Source organism: Crocodylus siamensis, chromosome 1 (genome assembly GCF_052110815.1).
Source record: "Crocodylus siamensis isolate JL-2025a chromosome 1, ASM5211081v1, whole genome shotgun sequence".
Lineage (NCBI taxonomy): Eukaryota > Metazoa > Chordata > Crocodylia > Crocodylidae > Crocodylus > Crocodylus siamensis.
In genome coordinates, this window is record NC_143395.1 from 201,117,603 (window position 1) to 201,137,434 (window position 19,832).

The 19,832-nt window shown below is 48.7% G+C and overlaps 1 long non-coding RNA gene across 1 annotated transcript in view; it reads right to left on the reverse strand.

The window, feature by feature from the left end:
- LOC149873887 (uncharacterized) overlaps positions 1-19,832 on the reverse strand; it is a 132,728-nt gene that overhangs the window by 15,921 nt on the left and 96,975 nt on the right. Inside the window, exons 3-5 of the long non-coding RNA XR_016443038.1 lie at positions 15,157-15,400; positions 2,549-2,662; positions 2-1,438 (exon numbers count right to left, since the gene is read on the reverse strand). This is a non-coding gene — a long non-coding RNA (uncharacterized LOC149873887). The remainder of the gene's footprint in view (position 1; positions 1,439-2,548; positions 2,663-15,156; positions 15,401-19,832) is intronic.

Below are 19,832 nucleotides of genomic sequence, written 5' to 3' on the forward strand. Positions count from 1 at the left end.
CCAGGTCCCCCCTCAGCCTTCGCTTGTGAAGGCTGAACAGGTTCAGGTCCCGCAGTCTCTCAATGTAGGATCTGCCCTGTAGTCCCCGGATCATGCAGGTGGCCCTCCTCTGGACCCTCTCAATGTTGTCCATATCCCTCCTGAAGTGGGGCGCACAGAACTGGACACAGTACTCCAGCTGTGGCCTGACCAGTGTCGCATAGAGGGGGAGGATCACTTCCTTGGCCCTACTTCAGATGCACCTGCGGATGCATGACAAGGTCCGGTTAGCCCTGCCAACCGTGACCTCGCATTGTCGGCCCATGTTCATCTTGGAGTCAATAATGACTCCAAGATCCCTTTCTGCTTCTGTGATTTCAAGAAGGGAGTTTCCTATCTTATAAGTGTGCTGCTGGTTACTACTGCCCAAGTGCAGCACCCTGCACTTGTCAGTATTGAAACGCATCCTGTTTATGTCAGCCCACCCCTGTAACCTATCCAGGTCTTGCTGCAGTCTTTCCATCCCTACTAGCGTGCTCACCTCACCCCAAATTTTGGTATCATCAGCGAATTTAAACAGGTTGCTTTTCACCCCATCATCCAAATCGCTGATAAAGAAACTGAACAGGCCCAAGAACCGAGCCCTGGGGTACTCCGCTGCCCACTTCTCCCCAGGTCAAATATGACCTGTCCACCACCACCCTCTGAGTGCGACCCTTCAGCCAATCTGCAGTCCATCTGACTGTGTAGGCATCAATGCCACAGTCACCCAATTTTTTAATGAGGATGGGGTGGGAGACGGTGTCAAAGGCCTTGCTGAAGTCCAGAAAGACTACATCCACGGCAACACCTGTATCCAAGGCTTTTGTGACCTGATCATAAAAGGCATCAGGTTGGTCTGACATGACCTGCCCCTAAAGAAACTGTGCTGATTGCCCTTAAGCATCATCTCTGAGGCCGGCCCATCGCAGATGTGCTCCATGATGATCTTCTCAAAGAGTTTCCCTAGGATTGAGGTAAGACCGATGGGCCTGTAGTTGCCGATGGGCCTGTAGTTGCCTCCCTCCTCCCTTTTTTAAAGATGGGGACCATGTTGGCCATCTTCCAATCATCCGGCACCTGGCCCGAGCACCATGAGCACTCATAAAGCCATGCCAAGGGCCCTGCAATAACCCCAGCTAGCTCCCTCAACACCCTGGGGTGGAGAGCATCTGGACTCGCTGATTTGAACACGTCCAGCCCCTCCAGAAGCTCTCTAACTGGTCCTCCCCAACCTGAGGTCTGGAGGCATTCTCCTCAAGTCCATCTTGCATCACGGTGGGGAAGTCCTGGTCCATGCCCAAGAAAACGGAGGTGAAGAATTGGTTAAAGAGGTCTGCTTTCTCCTCTGGTGCAACCACCAGATTGCCCAGAGGATCTTGCAGGGGCCCCACATTTCCCGGTGCTTTCTTCATCCTCCCTATATATTTGAGAAAGGACTTTTTATTATCTTTGATTTTGGACGCAAGTCCTAGCTCTATGTCTGCCTTAGCTTTCCTGACAGCCCCCCTCCAGGCCCAAGCAGAGGAGGTATACTCCTCTTTGGAGATAGCACCCTCCTTCCACTGGTTGTACACCACCTTTTTGGCAATCAGGCATTCCCATACACCCTTGGTGAGGCAGGGGGGCTTACGGGCACTCCTGCCCCCCTTGCTTCTTGTTGGGATGGTCACCCCTTGGGCCCAGAGTATCATCTCCTTAAGGAACGACCATTCATCTTGGGCATTGAGCTCCCCTGCTCTTGAGAACCCCAGCACCTCTCCCACTAATCTCCTCAACTTGTTGAAGTTGGCCCTCTTGAAGTCTAGGGCTACCGCCTTGCTGCAGGCCCTTGACACCCTGTGCTGGATGGTGAATTCCAGCAAGCGATGATCGCTATCACCCAGGTGGTCAAGGACCTGGAGGCCAGGACCAGGTGCAACAGGGCATTTCCTCTGGTGGGACTGTGCACCTCCTGAATTAAGTGGAGGTCCTGTATCTCGGTCAGGAACCTCCTGGAACGGTCCGACCTGGCTGACTGTTCCTCCCAGCAGATGTCCAGGTAACTTAAATCCCTCATGACAACTACATCCTTTGCCTTAAGTGCCTCTGCAAGCTGGCCCAAAAATTCCTGGTCCAGCTCCTCCCCTTGGGTGGGGGGTCTGTAGTAGACCCCCACTGTTAGATCCCTCTCCCCACGGCCCCCTTGTATCTTGACCCAGAGCACTTCAGCTTGCCTCTCTGACCCCATTTCACTGGCAGAGGATGTGTATTGCTCCTTGACATAGAGCGCCACATCCCCACCTTTCCTTCCTTCTCTATCCTGCCTGTAAAGCCTATAGCCCCTAATGCTAACTGCCCAGTTGTCAGATGAATCCCACCACGTTTCTGTAAGCCCTATTATGTCTGGGTCTGAACTGGCTATTCTGGTGGCGAGTTCCTCCTGTTTATTCCCCATACTACGAGCATTGGTATATACGCATTTAAGGCCCTGCCTAGCTGAGTGTGCCACCCCCCAATTTGGGAGACTGTTTGGACCCCTGTTTCTTACCTGGGCACTCCTTGCATTTGTCACCTGTCTTGCTTGGTTGGTGTCTCCACGTCTTCCTGCGGCCCCCTCCCCCGGCGATGCTAGTTTAAAGCTCGCCGTACAAGATCAGCTAACCTGGAAGAGAAGATAAGCTTGCCTTTAGGAGAGAGGTGAAGCCCATCCCACCCCAGCAAGCCCCTTGCCTGAAAGCATGGGTCATTATCAAAGAACCCAAGGCCTGCCTGCTGGCACCAACTGCATAAGCACTGGTTGACCTCGCCAGTGCAGGCCTCGTGTCACTGTCCCTGCCTACTCACCAGAAGAAGAGAAGAGAATACCACCTGTGCCCCTGTCTCCTTAAGCTTGCCCCCCAGAGCCTTGAAATCCTTCATAATGCAGTCAGGGTTGCCCCTGGCCATGTCATTCATCCTCACGTGGATGACAACCATGGGGTACTGGTCTGCAGGTCAGATGTAGGCTGAGATCCTCTCCGTGATATCTCTAACCTGAGCCCCAGGCATGAAGCAGACCTCCCGCGTCATGGGGTCAGGCCGACAGATGGGACCTTCCAGTCCTCCTAGAATGGAGTCTCCGATGATGAGGACCTGGCATTTCTTCCTGCCGGTGTTCACTCTCTGCCCATTCTTTACCATGTGAGGAGTGGCATCATCCCTGCCAGAGGCAATTTCACTGTCTTTCTCCATCACAGCTGCCAGGGCGTCAAACCTGTTCCCCAGGGGAACCTGGGGAGCTTCCACCACTCTAGGTGTAGCAGCTCTGTATTTAGACACCTTCTGCCACTCCGGCGTGATCTTGGTCAAGTCAAGGTTTTTCCCTTTTGAAACCGTTCTCCCTTTCCTTTTGCCCTGAACAGCTCCTGCCACTCTCACATTTGCTCCTTGCCTCCATCCCCTTGTTATGGCTCAGACCCTCAACTTGTTGAGATCTCAAGGCTGGGACAGTACATTCATGGGAGAGTGCCAAGAGAAACACACAAAGTAACTGCAGGGAGTTGTGCTGGGGAGTCCAGAGGGGCTGCTCTCTGCTAAGTTCATATGGAAGTGCAGTACTCAAGCAAGGTGTTAGGGAGGCAGGGAGGGTAGAACCCAACCCCAAGGTGCTAGACATTAATAGGGGATTTGAAGCTCCCAGGACAAGTTTCAGAAGCACCGTTCTTGTACTCAACATCCTGGCTAAATTCTAGCCTGAGAAACAGCCATTCCTTTACAGAGTAAGGTGAGCTGTGGATTAAGGTCCTAGATAAGCACTCAGAAGAGGTGGGTGCAGTTCTGTGTTGGCTAAAGTTGCCCTCTGTGACATTGGACAGGTCAATAAACTTTTCTGCATGTAAAATGAGTATGCTGACACTCTCTTACCTCTAGGGGTGTTATAAAATTAGTCTAAAAAGGTTTCCAGCCACTACTCCTCAGTAGAAGGCCAGAAGACACCATAGTGATCATCTAGTCTGACCTCCAGTGGCCCAGGAATTGCTTGAATTAATTTCTAATTGATCTTGAGCAGAAGGTGTAAACCACCCATTATGAAGGCTGTGTAACCATCTAGGCCTATGTGAGCCTAATGTGATTTCCTTCCAAAAGAATATGACGCAACTGGCTTGCTCCTGGTATTTCTTCCATAGTGAGGGCTGGTATTCAAGATCAGGGAAGTCTCACTACACAAATTACCTGGCTTGGGACCAGATTTCCTCATTAGCTCATCACATTGGATTTCCCATTATGTTTCCCAGAGCAGCCAAATTAGTCGCAACCTGTTCCTTATTATTTTTCTAACCATTTAAGACATACCCAAGATGCAGAGCTAATCTGAGAGAATGGGAGGGGGAGGAAGGGGAGGAATGGTCCAGTGAACCAATCCTTAGGCTAAGTAATATGGGTTTTCTTTCACAACTCAAATGCATTAGGCTTCAGCTTGTGTTATTACTGAAGTGCTTTAGATATGAATAACTCTGTACAGCACTGACAGAATTGTAGCTGATTTGTGGCAATGAGGGAAATGACACAGCTGAAAACAGGAAGGAAATGGATCTCAGTGCTGATTACACCTGAAAGACCCCCTTCCATAACCTCGGTAGGGCTCCATGAGAGCCATGGATACATTGTCCAGCCAGGCTACATATGTGTTATTGAAAAGCTTGGAATGTCAGGAGCACAAGACCAGCGAGCCTCTCCCTGATCTTGAATTCCTGGCATCCCAAGCTTTCGAAAAACATTCAGACATCCCAGGTGCAAGAGCATTTTTTTAGACCCAAGGCTACCCTGCGTATCCTGGGCAGGGAGTGATTATGTCCTGGATCTTAGGGCTGCCCCCACCCTATCTCAGGAATCAAGCAAAGGGCAGCTGTGTCTTGGACCATGGACCTTCCCACTGCCCCATCTCAGTAGGATAGCCTTGAGTCCCAGTTTGGGACCTGGAGCTGTCACCTGCCCAATTCAGGGAATCAGGCAGGGGGTGGCTACGTCCTGGACCTGAAGCTGCCCCATGCCCCATCCTGGCACGCAGAGAAGAGTCAGGCATGGGGAAGCCACAGGCACAGCCACATGCCACACATGTTCAATTTAAGGCACAGTACAAACCAGCCATGAAGATATTCCACATTATTTGTTAATCTTGTCATAAATGCAATGTCTGGTAGGGTCCTTTAAGAATTGCTTGCCTCTCCATTTTAGTGGTAGGATTTTAACAAGAGGTTCTCATAAGTTATTTCAAAGCCCGTATCCTAGACTTCTTCCGTCATGCCTGTTCACTATCAAAACAGTAGGAACCAAACATCCAGGGCAATCTTTATCTCAAAGAATACAGAGGAAATATGTAAACAAATGCTTAATCAGAGGAATACATGTATACTCTGCATGTCCTTGGGAGAATGATTTGCAGGGGCAATTCTCATTTGCATTCAAGAGGAGATGCCTACCCCACAATAAATTCACATTCATTGCATCATGTGGTACTTGCACACACAGCTTCCACTGCAAACTCCCTAATTGCTATTAATTCTCAGAACCCAATACAAAGTATGTTTCTATTCTTGTATGCATTGCTCCTCTTAGCAGCAATCCTCATGACATGAACATTTCAGGAGGAGCCAGAGGAAAAGTCAATAAGACACACAACGTGCAGTACAAAGGTTAAATTTACCTTGCTGCCTTCAGTGGTTTATCACACTGTTTCTCTGGCTTTTTTCTGAGTTCATCATCATGAGCTCCTTAGCAGTTACTGAGTTCTTTCACCCACAAAGTCTGATTGACAGGGAACGAGCAAAACTCAGGAGAAATTCTCTGAAATCATGCTCCTTGCACAGACTGGTAATTCAAGCTGGCCAAAAAAATATTCTTCTAAAGTACTTTTCAACAAAGGAAATGCCATTTCATCAGAATTGAAACTTTCTTGGAAATGTAATGATTTTGAAAAAATCCCTTTTGAAAAACATATTATCACAAAACATTTGGATCATATTGAAAAGTGCCATGTTGACACTTTCAAAATGGAATGTTTTGATTTTCCATTCCAAAAATTACTTTGGGCTTCATTTTTCAAATTTTTCATTGTTAAAAAAATTGAGGTTTTTTATTGCATTAAAATAGTGCTTTGATTGATCTACACTTCCTTTTTTGAATCTTTTGCATGAGAAAATTCAAATTGTGCTGTTTAGTTCCATTGTGGTACCAAAGCAAGGTTTGGAATGATGGGTTTTCCCATAAAATGAGAATTTCAGTTCAGTCACAGCTTTGTTGATAAAAATATTGAAAGAGAAATCATCACAGATATTGCTGAGAGTAGAACAGAACAAACCTACACTATTATCCTGCCTGCAGAAGCAGCTTCACTATTTTTCCATAGTTAACTGAATGACCTTGTAAAGCAGAAGCTAAAGCATTAAGTCTCTTAGCAGACTCCTTTTTTCTCTGGATCTGGCTGTGGTCTGGCAGTAAATAAGGTACCCTGCTTGGTGAGAAATAGAAACAACAGTGCTTGTAGAAAGGAGCAGTCTGTGACCCCTCTGAACAGCTTGGGGTGGTCAGGAAATGGAGACGCGGATGGGCATGACACTATTCTGCCATCCTCAGCCCCTTCATTGCATTCACCCAGCATGGCCAGGTCAGGCCACTCTTGTGGTGTGTTAGGGTTGCAAAGACAGTCTCTGTGTTCACACCCCTAGTGAATGCAACCTCAGGCCACAGGGCAGGACTGCTGCTCATATAATGCCCATGCCCTTGCTGTTGTACCTGAGTGTCTGGGGGGAGCACATCAAACTCCAAAGTGAGACAGAAAACAGAGACAGAGAGTCCCAGAAAAGGTGTGTGCCTGCAGCACTTGCTAAACTGAAATGGATAGATTGCCCTGCCAAGGCCTCTGCTGTGTTCTGGTGCTGGAATAGAGACAGGAAGAAAATGGTTCATGGTATAGTGGCTTTCAGAAGGAATCTAGCTTTTCCCTCTCCCCTGGCAGGACAAGCCATTTCCATTTGGTGGCAGCATCAGAAGCAGTGATTGCAGGGAGTTTGTATCCTTTGGGATCTCATTTTCCTATTCCCTGAGCCTTGAGGAATAAAGTGGCTGCCTGGAAAGACAAAACCAATGTAGGCTGTCTGCCTACCTGAATACTGTATAGGGCTGTGAGAAACAGCACCGTTTTATTTCGACTTCCATTTTGCTGTTTCAAAGTGACAGTGTTTCATTTTGTTGTTTTGTTTCATTTCATTTCATTTCGAAGCACTGTTTTGTTTTGTTTTGTCGAGACTTTCACTCTTTTGCTGCGTTTTGACATTTCACCCACAGGCTATAATGGGAAATCATGAAAATGCCTATAACTGTCATTTCTTGTCTGATTCAGGTGAAAGTTACAGGGATGGTAGCCCCTTCTGAGGGCATGAATCCTGCCAGGTTTCAAGGAGGTAGGTGCAGGGGTTTCTGGGAAACAGCCCCTCAAACTGCTGACAAGCAAAACTCGTATCACTTGCCAGCAGCGGCCTGGGAGGAGCACTGGCAGAGCTGTGCCAGACTCTTCCCAGGGGGCACAGGCCCCTGGATCTGTGTACAGGATGACAGCAGGCTGCTGCTGCTGACTGGGACCAATGCCAGCACTCAAGTTTGCCCGGCGGAGCCCTTGCTGAGCAACGGAAAGAACCCAGTGCTGACGCTGGCCCCAGCTGGCAGCAGCAGCCTGCTGTCATCCTGCATGCAGGTCCAGGGGCCCATGCAGATCCGGAGGCCTGTGCTGCAGCAAGCCCAGCTTTGAAACTTTTGAAATGTTTTGAATGCCCTCCTTTCATTTCAAAGCTGTTTCAAAACCTTTTGTTTCATTTTGATTTTCCTGTTTCCAGCTTGAAACACGTTGAAACATCTTCAAAACGAAACACCCAGCAATATTTCACACAGCCCTATTATTTACTTACATACCATACACACCTTCTGACCAAAAAATTAGCCTTCCAAAAACTGAAGTATGTGTCTTACACAGGGAAACTAATTTTCTTTCCAGAATAGAAGCACAAAGATACTCTAAGATGGCTCTGTTTCTTTTCCTTTTAACAGCTACAGGGAGGGACAAGGCAGAATCCAGCAAGGGCAGATCCAGGAGGGAATATAATGGTTGCATCCCACTTTGATTCTTCTCCACCCAAAGCTTAAAATCAACTGCCTAGTATAGGAGTGGGCAAAATGCAGCCCACGGGCTGAATCCAGCCCACCAGATCATTTTATCTGGCCTGCAGGGCCCCTAAAAAATTTAGAAAATAATATTTATCTGCTCCTGGCTGCCTGTCAAAGATGACAGGAGCCAGGGGCAATAGGACTGAGGGGGAGCCAGCAGCAGGATGCAGCAGCCGAGGTCCATCCCACCCTCAGCCATTTCCCTGCCTTTCAGCCCCCACACTGCTCCAGCACTACGTGGCTCCCAGCTGCATCACCAGATTGTGGGAGCATGGGACCCATGCCAGTACCTGGGTGGGGGGGGAGGAAGTGTATAGGAAGGGACTTTGTGTGGGGGGGGGTACGGAGGGAGGGACTGTGTGTGTGTTCATAGGGTAAGTCCCACATGCACACCCCCCTATACACATGCACCCACACCCCCTCACACTGCCATACATGCAGATCCCCACACCCATACCACCTTACATACCTAGCCACCCTCTTCCCACACACATCCCCCACACACTGTCCCCACAAACCCCATACCCACCCACACCCCACACACTTACATGCTCCCTCACCCTACACACATACCCCCACACCTATGCCCCCCACAGACACACCCACACCCTCCCCTACACCCCACATACCCACACACCCACATCCCCCAACAAACATATACCCACCCCCACCAATATACAAGTGGGGGCAGGGACCCAAGGCTGGCGGGGGGAGCAGAAGCAGTGCAGAGGGGAGAAGAGAGTGGGAATAGGGAAAGTGGGGGCTGGGGCCTGAGACCACGGGGAGCAGGCACAAGGGAGGTAAGTGTTGGGGAACAGGCAGCAGGGGGCAAGTTGTCTGCTTCTCTCACTGAGTGTCCCCTCACCTCCACACTGCCTGTCCCCTATCACCTGCCCTTCTACTGCCTGTCCCTCACTGCTCAACCCATTGCCTGCCCCTTACAGGCCCCCACCACCTGCCCTATCATGTGCCCCTACTGCCTCCCCCACTGGATGTCTTCCCTCTCCCTGCCCCATTATTGTCCCCCTCATTGCCTCTCTCCCACTCCATGCAGTAGTGTAGGGACAAACTTAAGATAACCTTCTAGTGATTAGATTTTATGCATGGAAAATTAAAACAAATTTATACATTTTCCATGTATAGAATCTAATTATTTGGGGGTCTTTTTCAAGTCAGAGTTATCTTGTATTTAGTGGTAACTAGCCTCTCCTACACCAAAGAGAAGAGCTCAAAAGTGTATTTGCCGACAGGGGCCTCAAAGATGCTGAGCTCTGTACTTTCTTGATTGCATCAGCCCTGCCAAAACCCAGGGCTTGTATCCAATGCTGAAATCACTCTTCTCTTTTGAAGTCTGACTGTGACCTTCTCAGCTGATTGGACACAGCAGAGTTCTCAGCTCATGGCCTGTTTTCCAGCCTTTGGGAGCTATACAAAGCCTTAACTGGTAATAAGATAAGCAGTAGCTGTACATCTGGGGTCTGCACTCCTCAGGCAATCTCTAATTTTTCTCTGCATCAAATTCAGCTTTACAATGAGGACTTTCGACATTGTGAAATGTCCTTTGTACCACTTAGTTTTGCTGGTCCTCATCAGCTTGTTTGAGAGTATCTCCTGCACCATTTTCTTCAGGTAAGTTAGTGTCAGTGTGATGTAGCTGTGATGGTCCAGGACCTGATGAAAAATGTCTTGCATTCAAAAGCTTGTCTAACTCTATTTCAACTGTACAGTTCGTCCAATAAAAGATACCATCCTAAGAAATCCTTGCCTCTTGTTAAGTTATATACACATTTGATCAGCTGCATTTTTAGACTACTCTTCACCCTAAGTATGAATAAGACTTCTCATTTCACCCTTTCAACTACTCTCAGTCTTAACAGTTTTGTGGTTGGATTTTGTTTAGACTCCTACCTGAAAGGAGACAACTTTTAAATGTTAACGTGTTATGATTTAATGTTGCTGTCATTAACTTGGTATTCAGCTGGAGTATCATTTTTGAAACACTTTGTTCACTTATTCCCAAACTCCCCATGCTAAAGAATCTTATAAAGAACCCTGTCTTTGTTTCATAATTATCATCATCATCATCATTACCATCATCAGAGCTTTGTCCTCCAGTAGAAAGCTAATGAATGCATTGATGAGATACATCATAGCTTGATGTGTATGCTTAATTAAATATGTTTTGCTTTTTTCCAGCAATTTGCTAACTTTTTAATTGGACAAGCTCAGTTTTCACTAGCCCTACAAACATCCTACTCTTATTGATGCTTAGTCTGCTTCCTCTAGCAACCTTGCTTTGACTGGGCTATCAGTTTCCTTACAAATAATTCAGCCTCCAAGTAGCCCATCTATGAACTATTCAGATTCATAAGATGTGGCTTGAGTACTTAGTCAGGAGACAGAGTTAATTGCCTCAGAATTCATCTGCTTTAGCATAAAAGAAAAACATGCCTTTTCCAATTAATCATAAGAAAATAAGCTGTGCCACACAGGGTCAAACCAATGGTCTATCTAGCCCAGTGGCCTGTCTCTAACATTAACAAGAGTGGATGACTTAGGGGAAGAACATATAAACAGGGTATATCCATAGTGGTCCATTCCCTGTCATAACCTCCTTGGCATCCACTATCACGGGTTTAGAGCTACATCCCTGACTGTTCTGTTTAATAGCTATTAAAGGTTTATTAACTGGGATCCTTGCATGGATCACTGGGCACCTATGATTTCTAAATGGCTTTGTCTATCACACCTATAAAGAGCCCAGCCAGGCTGTCAGCTGGAATTAAAACTGCCACCTCACCAGCTATGTCTGTATCATTTAAGATGAGGGTTGGGGGTGCAGGCATATGGCATGTTTATTCTGGAATATTCTCAATTTACTCTAGATGAAAAATGGAATGAGAGCATGGCACACACCACTTACTCAAGAAGAAATGCTGTTCTCTGGTGTAAGGTTACATCAGAGTAACTTGGAAGTAAATTTCTCAGAAGAAAGTTACTATAGTAAATGTGTCATCTGTCCATTACCATTACCAATTTTACTCTGGGGAGGCCATTTGCTGAATGCAAACTGTCTCCCTTGCCATCTAGTGGCTAGGGGTTACAATGGCTTGTGCAATAAATAGCTAGCTTGGGAGAACTGATGGTGTGTCTGCTCCTTAGTACAGTTACTTGGTGGAGTAAAATTCAGGATAAATGACTACAGAAGACAATCCATACTCCAGCATACACTGTGATGTCTGCACCCTGAATCTGGTAGCTAGCAGCAATAGATTCATAAATGCCTTACCCAGCTGCTACAGGAGGCCAAAACCCCCTCTGTGTGCATATCTACATGTGCACTTTAATATGCATTAGCCTATTTTAATGCATATTAAAGTATCACAAAGGGTGTTTATAGCTGTTCTCCAGGAGGCAGGGTAGGGGATGCTTTAATTAGCATGGCTCCAAGAGCTGCACTAGTTAAAAGCGCATGGAGTGGCAAATGTATCAGCATCCCCACACTGAAAAATGGTGGCAGGGTGCTTTGAACTAAAGCTTGTAAAATGAGCTTTAGTTTAAAGCACCCCACTGCTGTTTTTCAGCGTGGAGACACTGATGCACGTGACACTGGAGTCTGCTGGAGCATTGTAATTACCACACTATAGCAGACTTGATTACTCGAGTCTGCTCCTCTGCTCCTGACACGCTGTAATTACAGCATGTCAGAGCAGCCTCCCAGCACATGTATAGGAGCCCTAAAAAAACTGCTATTTGGCTAAAGTGCATTAAAATCAGCTAATGCACATTAAGCGTCACTTAAAAACCATGCTTTTTAGTTAATGCTCATTCCGACAAGCTAACATGCATTTTCGTAGTACTTCACAATGCAGATACTACATTTAATGCACATTAACTAAAGCGTATTAATGCATGTGTAGACAGGCCCTGTGTTGATTTTCTTCAAAGTTTCAAGAGTGCATCTTTATACTGAGGTACAACCTAGAAGCCCCAGTCCTGATCCAGGACCTGGTTGTACCAGCTGCTGTTCAAACACAGAACAAAATTATGGCCCCTTTTCTGAGGAACTTGCATTCTAAATTTAGGGCAAGAGATAGTGGATAGCTACAGACAAAGCAATTGTCAGTGGAAGGAACTAAGAGTCTGCTAATCCAGATGCTAGGCAGCGGTGTCAAAGTACCAGCTATCTGAACTATTGTTTTCTTAGGGCTTTAGCACAGGTTACTAGGCCTATGCAAAGCAGCTGGTATTCACTTCGGTTTCAGATTCGGCCAATTTGGGGGATGGTAATTCGATTCAGTGACTTGAATCACTGTCCTGAATTAATTCGGCTGAATCTGATTCGGAGATTCAACTGCTGCTCAATCAGCCAAATCTTCGAATCACCCAGACCAGGCCCATCCCCTGCCTGCTGTCCCAGCTCTGGCAATGGTTGCCCTGCCTGGCCCAAATCTCAAAACTTGAGAAAAAAAAGCCCCCACTCAGTAGGTGCTGCCGGGCGGGGGGGGCAATCCCTGCTGCCCCCCATTGCCCCATGCTGCATGGGAGGCTCTATATGAGCCCCCCAACATCCCCCTTTCTCCCCCAGCCCCCCATGGCTGCCTCACCCCAGCTGCAGCCCTTTAAAAAAAAAAACATAGAAAACCCCCAGACTCCGAGGTGGGTGGAGCAGGCAAGGCAGCCATGGGGGGACTGGGGGAGCGGGTGGGAGTCAGGGGGGCTGGTGGAGCAGGCAGGGGCTGGGGGCTGGCAGGGATCTCCCCATGGTCCCCTCCCCCCTTCTCCTGCCCCCCCCTCCCGGCTGCAGCTCCCTGCTGCAGTGGGCGGGGACTGCCCAAATCACAGAAGCTCGCTGAATCTTTTCTGAAGATTCGGAGAGCTTCTAATTGATTCAGACCTTTTAATTGGTCCTGATTCAATTTGGAGATTCAGCCAGTGAATCTGGCTGAATCTCCTCTGTATTGGATCAGCAGCCAAAGCTTTACACAGCCCTACAGGTTACCTGTATAATGGCAGAAATCTATGAAATGTTGTGATATCATAAAATTAGGGATGGCTGGTGAGCTGGACAGGAGCCAGAACTATTCCTCTCCTGTGGTAGGAGAGGAGAGGGGAGGGTGGCATGTAGTTTGGATGTAGAGAAACCAGTATGGGGTCTTCCCTCCCTCCAGCAGGAGCCAAGACAAAATGCCAGAAGGGTGGGAGTGGAGAAATCTTTAAAAACTGTTTGAAGTGAAGAGGGATGAAAGGGAAAGAAGGGGAAAAAAGATTAACAAAAAATGAAAGGACTAAAATCTTGCATGTGTCTCAGTGAATTGGGATTGGGTTGGAGCGGAGAGTGGGGTTAGGGGCAACAGGAGTCTCACAGGCTGGGAGAAAGGAGCTGTCCTGGCCCAGGACACAAGACTCTGGGGCTGGGGAAACCATGCTTTCCCTGGCTCCAGGATCCCTCAGCTGTTAGCTGCTCTCAGCCCCCAGCAGCCACATCAATGTGCACAGAGCTGAGGAATGCTTTCTCTTGGGGGCTCTGTGCTAGGGCTGAAACTGATGCAGCCACCCTTCACTTAGAGCATGGGCTAGAGCAGTGTTTCTCGACCTGTGGGTCATAACCCAAAAGCAGGTCGCGAGAATATATGACATGATCACGAACAAACTTTAAAAAATGGATCAACAAACTTTAAAACTTAAAAACCGCAGGAATCCATGGGTTTCCCCTCACAGGCTGGCAGATCTCCATCCTGGAGGAGGCTGCTGGGGCAGGGGAGCAGGACGACGGTGATCAGAGGCGGGGGGTGCCAGGTGCATGTGTGCATGCACACACACATGTAGAAGCCAGGCAGTGTGGAGAGCAGCTCCCATAGCTCTTTATAGGTAAGTCTATGGGCAGGAGGGCAGGGAGGGAAAGGAGCCTACACAATGCACTGGGAGGATGTGGGGCACAAGCATCACTATCTCCCATTCCACCTCCCCTCTAGGATTGAGCCATGGCCTGAGGGGAGCAGTGGCAACAGCCAGGCCATGGCAGTGGGGCAGAGCTGCGACCTGGTGTACACACAGCTAGCAGCAGGAGGAGGTGAGGGCAACACGCCTCCTCCCTTCCCCCATCCATTACTCCTCACATTACTGGCAGCATGGCTGGTGCAGGGGTCCTGACAGTGGAAGCAGCAATGAGTCTTACCGCCTCGCTCCACCCTCGCACACCAGGTCCTGCCTGCTGGGCTGCAGAGGCAGGTCCTGCTCATGCCAGTCCATCCAAGCTTCAGCCCGGTGCCCACTGTGACTGTAGAAATTGTGGGGGATGTCCCCCCACACCACACCACACCACACACACTTCCCTCTGCCCCCACACAGCCACCCCTGCCCCACACACTGTGGGGCTGGGACTTGGGGGTAGGAGGCAGCAGGTCAGGAGTGAGAGTACAACGGAGGGAGGGGGACTGCAGATTGGGAGCGAGGGGCACCAGCAGGGCCAGGAGGCTGTTTTCTACTTAAACTACTTCCTGGGTTAGGACTGGCCATCAATGTTTACAAATTGGTCCTGATACAAATAGGAATGAGAACCACTGGGCTAGAGCACAGAGCTCTGGAGAAGCAGCTTCCCAGGGGCTCTGAACTTCCAGCACCCAGACCATGCAGCTAGGGGAGGCAGGCTGCCCCGCTCTATGGCATCTCTGCAATTCAGCTCAAATCACTTGCTCTCAGTGGGAAGGGGGCAGGGGGACAGGGAGGGAACCACTGGTGTTTTGGAGGGTAGGAAGAGATAACGTGGCTGGGAGCTCTGCATCCTGGGATGCTGGAAGAATGAAAGTAAAGTGCTTTACCTCCCCTGAACATTCAAACAATACCCTGGAATGGCACAGGGGAAAAACATTTCCAAGATAAAATCCTTTTGAGTTACTTACCTTGAAAAAGTTTGGAGGGTACTTATGGCAGTTTAACACCCCCTAATTGATTACTCACATTTTAAATGCTTTTATGATGTTTTTAAGGTAACTTGTGCCAAGGCCCTTAGGTGGCATTGTAGCAAAGAAGACTGACAGAGGGATTTGAAGGAAGCCAATGAGGCAGCTTTGTGGATGCTTGCAGGGAGCTCAGCCAAGGTGAATGAAACAGCTTGAAAATGTCATGCAATGGTAGCCAGTGTTATGAACCAGTTGGCAGCAGTTCACAGCTTGAAAGACCTTGATTGCAGAGGCCACATTTCCTGCAGCAGGGATGGAAGGAAGAGGGCAAAGAGAAGCAAGACACTGACAATATGACCACAGAAGAGAATGAATATTGCATCGGCCATCTCCATGGCCATGGGCAGGACCAGACAGAATTTACGAAGGTCAGGGAAGAGAATTCCACAGTAATGGAGATACAGAATGAGTATTATACATAACATTTTCTGAAGGAAATTTCAATAAAATTGCATTTATTTCCCCCAAGGGATCCTCCTGAATTAGTTCCTCACTGCCTTCCATCTTCCCTCCCCCCAGACAGTAGCCCTTTCGAGCTCCTGTGTGTATTTTTTCTTGAGTATCTCACAAAGCCATTCCTCATCTGGAATCTGCCATTTGCTAACTGAACTAATTAGATTGAATTACTAATTATTCGTATTACTACAATCCTGGTGTTATACATGTCATGGGAATATAATTTAATTACAGCATAATATTAATCAGATGCATAAATTAAAATGTTCAAATTTTATTACAAGCCTATCTTCCATATTCATTTATCACCCTTCCACTCTTCGAAAAGGATGTATGTACAGAGGCTTGTCCAATGCAAAGGATGGACCAAGCACATGGAGGATTAAAAGGAGGCTTTTGGAGCCCCAGCCAGGTTGGGGCTGTCAGGACTGGGAGTCTTCTGCCCATGCTAATGCAGAGGAAGGCGTCTCCTTTCACTGTGCTCAGTCAGCATGTAGGAATCTGGAAATGCAGGCATGGCTTGAGGCTGCTCCAAATTGCTCCTTGGATGAAGAAAGTTGTTCATAGGGAACTTTATATCATGGCCAACTTTGTACATGGTGCACTATCCTCCTATTTGTGCATGTCTCCAAGCTGGAGGCAAAGTCCTCGTGTCATCCTGCCTAGGTCCCACTGTTCCCCTTTCCAATGGATAGACTGTATCAAGCTATACTTGCTAAACTTGCTTGTGCTTAGAAGGGCCTGATCTGAAACCTCTTAGAATCAAGAAAAAAATTTACACTGACTTCTAGGGATTTATGAATCTATGATTTTGAGTCCATTTCCCCTGCTTGGGCATGAACAAATATTCTGACTTCCTCTTGCAAGGACACAAAGTAGGAGTACAAAAAGCTCCACCTTGTGCACATACACAAGATTGGTCCTTCCTGGTGGGGTTTGAGTAGCCTTGAGTTGCCCTCTGTCCCAGGAACATAAGAATGGGCGACTGGGAAACCACACCCACAGAGAAACCTGTGACGAACAAAAAAGAAAAAAACTTACCACTTGCAGGATGCTGGAGGAATGAAAAAGCACGCCAAGGAGAGACGCCCACATGGTTCATCAGCCACTCCCATCTACAGCTGGGGCCGGGTGACATCAGCAGGAGATGCTGCCCGGAGAAGACAAAAGCCGGTCCCAAGAGCATGGGAGCAGGAACTCTGGAAGCAGGAGAAGCTGCGGGGGATCACTGTGCCACAGGCATCCAGCACCAGCAAGGAGCCAAAGAACTGGTGTGGAGACAAGTGGCTGCGGCAGCAGGGGTTGCAAGAGTTCCCCACGCCAGCACTGGCAGGAATCAGAGGAACTGGCAGAGAGGCCAGCAGTGGTGGCAGCAAGAGCCATCAGAGGAGCTCGCACCAGCAGTGGGCAGCACCAAGATGCCAGGCCAGAGGCGGCTCTGGGAGAAACCAAAGAAAACCCCGACTGGGGTAAAGGCACAGGTCCCAGCCCAAGGGATGTGCTTGCTAGGGTACTTGATGTGAGGGGAAAGGTGGGCTGATGGCTCTACGGTTTTCCCTCCTCTTTTTCTTTCTTTCTCTCCTCTTCTGACCCTTTTTCCTCCTCAGTTTTGGGTCATCCCTGGTGTGTGGTATCATTCTGTCAGTGTAGGTTTTAGTTCCTTTTTTCTCTGTTCTATTCCTTTCCCTGCTTAGCGCAGGCTTACCCAACTCTCCCTTGCTGGGTTTTGGGAACCAGAGGCCTCAGTAGGGAAAACACGGGCAGCGTGGGAATCCAGTGGTGACTGGCAATGTCCTTCATAGTGCATCTGGGGCGTCAGAGGAGATGTCTCCAGAGACAGAATGTTCTGAGACCCTCTGGGCCTAGTTGGACTCCAAGATGTCTGTCCACAAAGGAGGAAGTGTAGGAACCGAGGAAGATATCATCTAAGGGCTAGCCACAAAATATCCTGAGGCTCGTCCAGAAGGTTGGCACATGCCTGGGGTGTAGGGGAGGTGGATCCCCATGTATAGCCACCAATTCTGACAACTCTGGAGGTATCCTCAACAGGAGCCCCCTCCACTGAAGATCTATCCAAAGTTGTGGCAGGTGAGTTTGGGGGCTTCTCTGGAAGTAACTGGGGACCTCTCTGGGGTTCACACAAGGCTATTTGGCACCTAAGACCAGGTGCCCACACTAAGGCGGCGCAGGAGCAGATCATCAAACAGTAGCGGGCACATCCTCCATGAAGATAATGAGTTGGTCAGTGGTCAGGTTGCTACATCTATGCCAAATAGAAACCCAACTGTCACAGAGCACGCAAGTACCCTGCTCCTTAGAGCAGAAACAGCTAGGGAGAGAGTCCTAGCAGTGAGTGGGGAGCCCAGGTGCTAGTTACCAGGGCAGCCAGAGTAGTAATAAAGAGGCACAGGTGCTGGTTGCTAGGGCAACCACTGTGGGTCAGCTAACTGGAAGGAGGCAGGGCCTGACCTATATATAAACCCAGGCTGAGGCCAGAGAGGCAGTTCCCTGCCAGCAGCCGTAGGGATGGGAACTCTGCCGGAGTGAGGAAAGGGAAGAAACCGGGATGCACGGGCAATAGTTAAGGGTGAGAGAGGGAGAAACCCTGTGACAGGCTTGAATGTGGTTATAGCCAGATGGCTTGAATTTATGTTGCAGCCAAGGCGCTTGAGTTTGTGTTGACAGTTTACTGTTTACAACCGGAGGACTGAGTGAAGCTATTAGGGGTTGGAGGAGGCCTCATAAGGGGCTCCACGGTAGTGTGGGGACCCCGGCACCAGAGAGGGCACAGCATTCGGGGGTGCACTGACCCCAGCCCCAAGAAGCGGAGCAGAGAATTGGAGAACACGTAAGGCTGAGGCCACCTGAGCCCAGCGGAGGTTGAGAATGACCCGCCTGACCCCGAGGAGGAGAATTGGGAGAAGGCATGGCTACGGCCACCTGAGCCCCAAGGCTGTGGTAACCCCAGAGCAGGGGTCAGCGTGAGAAGTGCCCCCAAGGCAAAGGGGGCGACAAGAAACCCCGAGGCAAAGGGGGCAGCAAGAGAAGCCCCAGAGCAAGGGGGCAGCGATTGACGAGCGCCAGAGGGCATGGTCGTGCGACAAGGCAGTGGAAAGCCAAAGCGTCTGTGGGGCGCAGTTGCAAGACAATAGCTGTGAAAAGCTAGAATGCAGTTGCGAGACAGGGGCTGCAGAGAGCCCAAGTGCCAGAGGGCGCGGTGAGAGACGATGGCCATGGAGAGCCTGAGCCTGAGTGCCAGAGAGGGCACAGACAGCCAGACAGACCGAACAACATCCGGGATATCAGCGAGGCTTGAGGTGTGGTAAAGGGGTGTTTGGAGCCACACATAGCCTAAAAGGCTGGGGCGCACCGAGTCACACCGTACAGAACTGGGGCCAGGATACAACAGAGCACCATGTCCAAGAAGACAAAAGGCAGCCTCCCTTATATATATATATAAGATCAAGACATGGAGGGCAAGAATGAGGGTGCTTTGAGACAAACTTGGCACGGTAGGGGGCGCTAGGGGATATCACGGCCACCCCTAGGACCCCACGCCATGACACCAACCGTAGAATAGTTATATGGGACAAAGAGTTTTTGAAGAGCCTAATGATTTTTCATTGTCCAGCTCAAGATGCTATAAAGGGGACTGATTTTCAGAGAATGAGAGTTCATGGTGTCCAAGGCATCTGGCCACTAGGCACTTAAAACTCTTGGCTTTGCTACAGATAATCAGCATTGCATCTGCTGACATTTACCAGGCCACCAGGATACTATTGCCTTCCATAGCACAATAACCCATTCTCAATGCTTTTTTAGGTACTAACTTTCTCTGTTTTTACTTAGTCTGTATTTCTGGGGATATCCTTACTACTTTTCTGAGATACAGCAAGCTATTCATCCCCCTTCCCCAGGAGATTGCCCCATGTAATTTACTGATCCTGGCACATCTGACAGGAAAACAATAGAAACACAACATTCCACCTGCCATATGAGAGAACTGCAGTTTATGTGAGGGCTGCAGAGTGGCTTAGGGAGGTGGCAGCATAACCTTTAATTACACACTAGCTTAAATCCACTTGAGTAGGGACCAGAGGTGTTTAATACAAATGGAGTAGGGTGGACCAATTTGTTTTGGGAGAGACTCAGGTGTTAGATGCCAAGTTACTTCTGTTTTGAGGTACATATAGAAGGCAAGGTAGTTTAGCAGCTTAT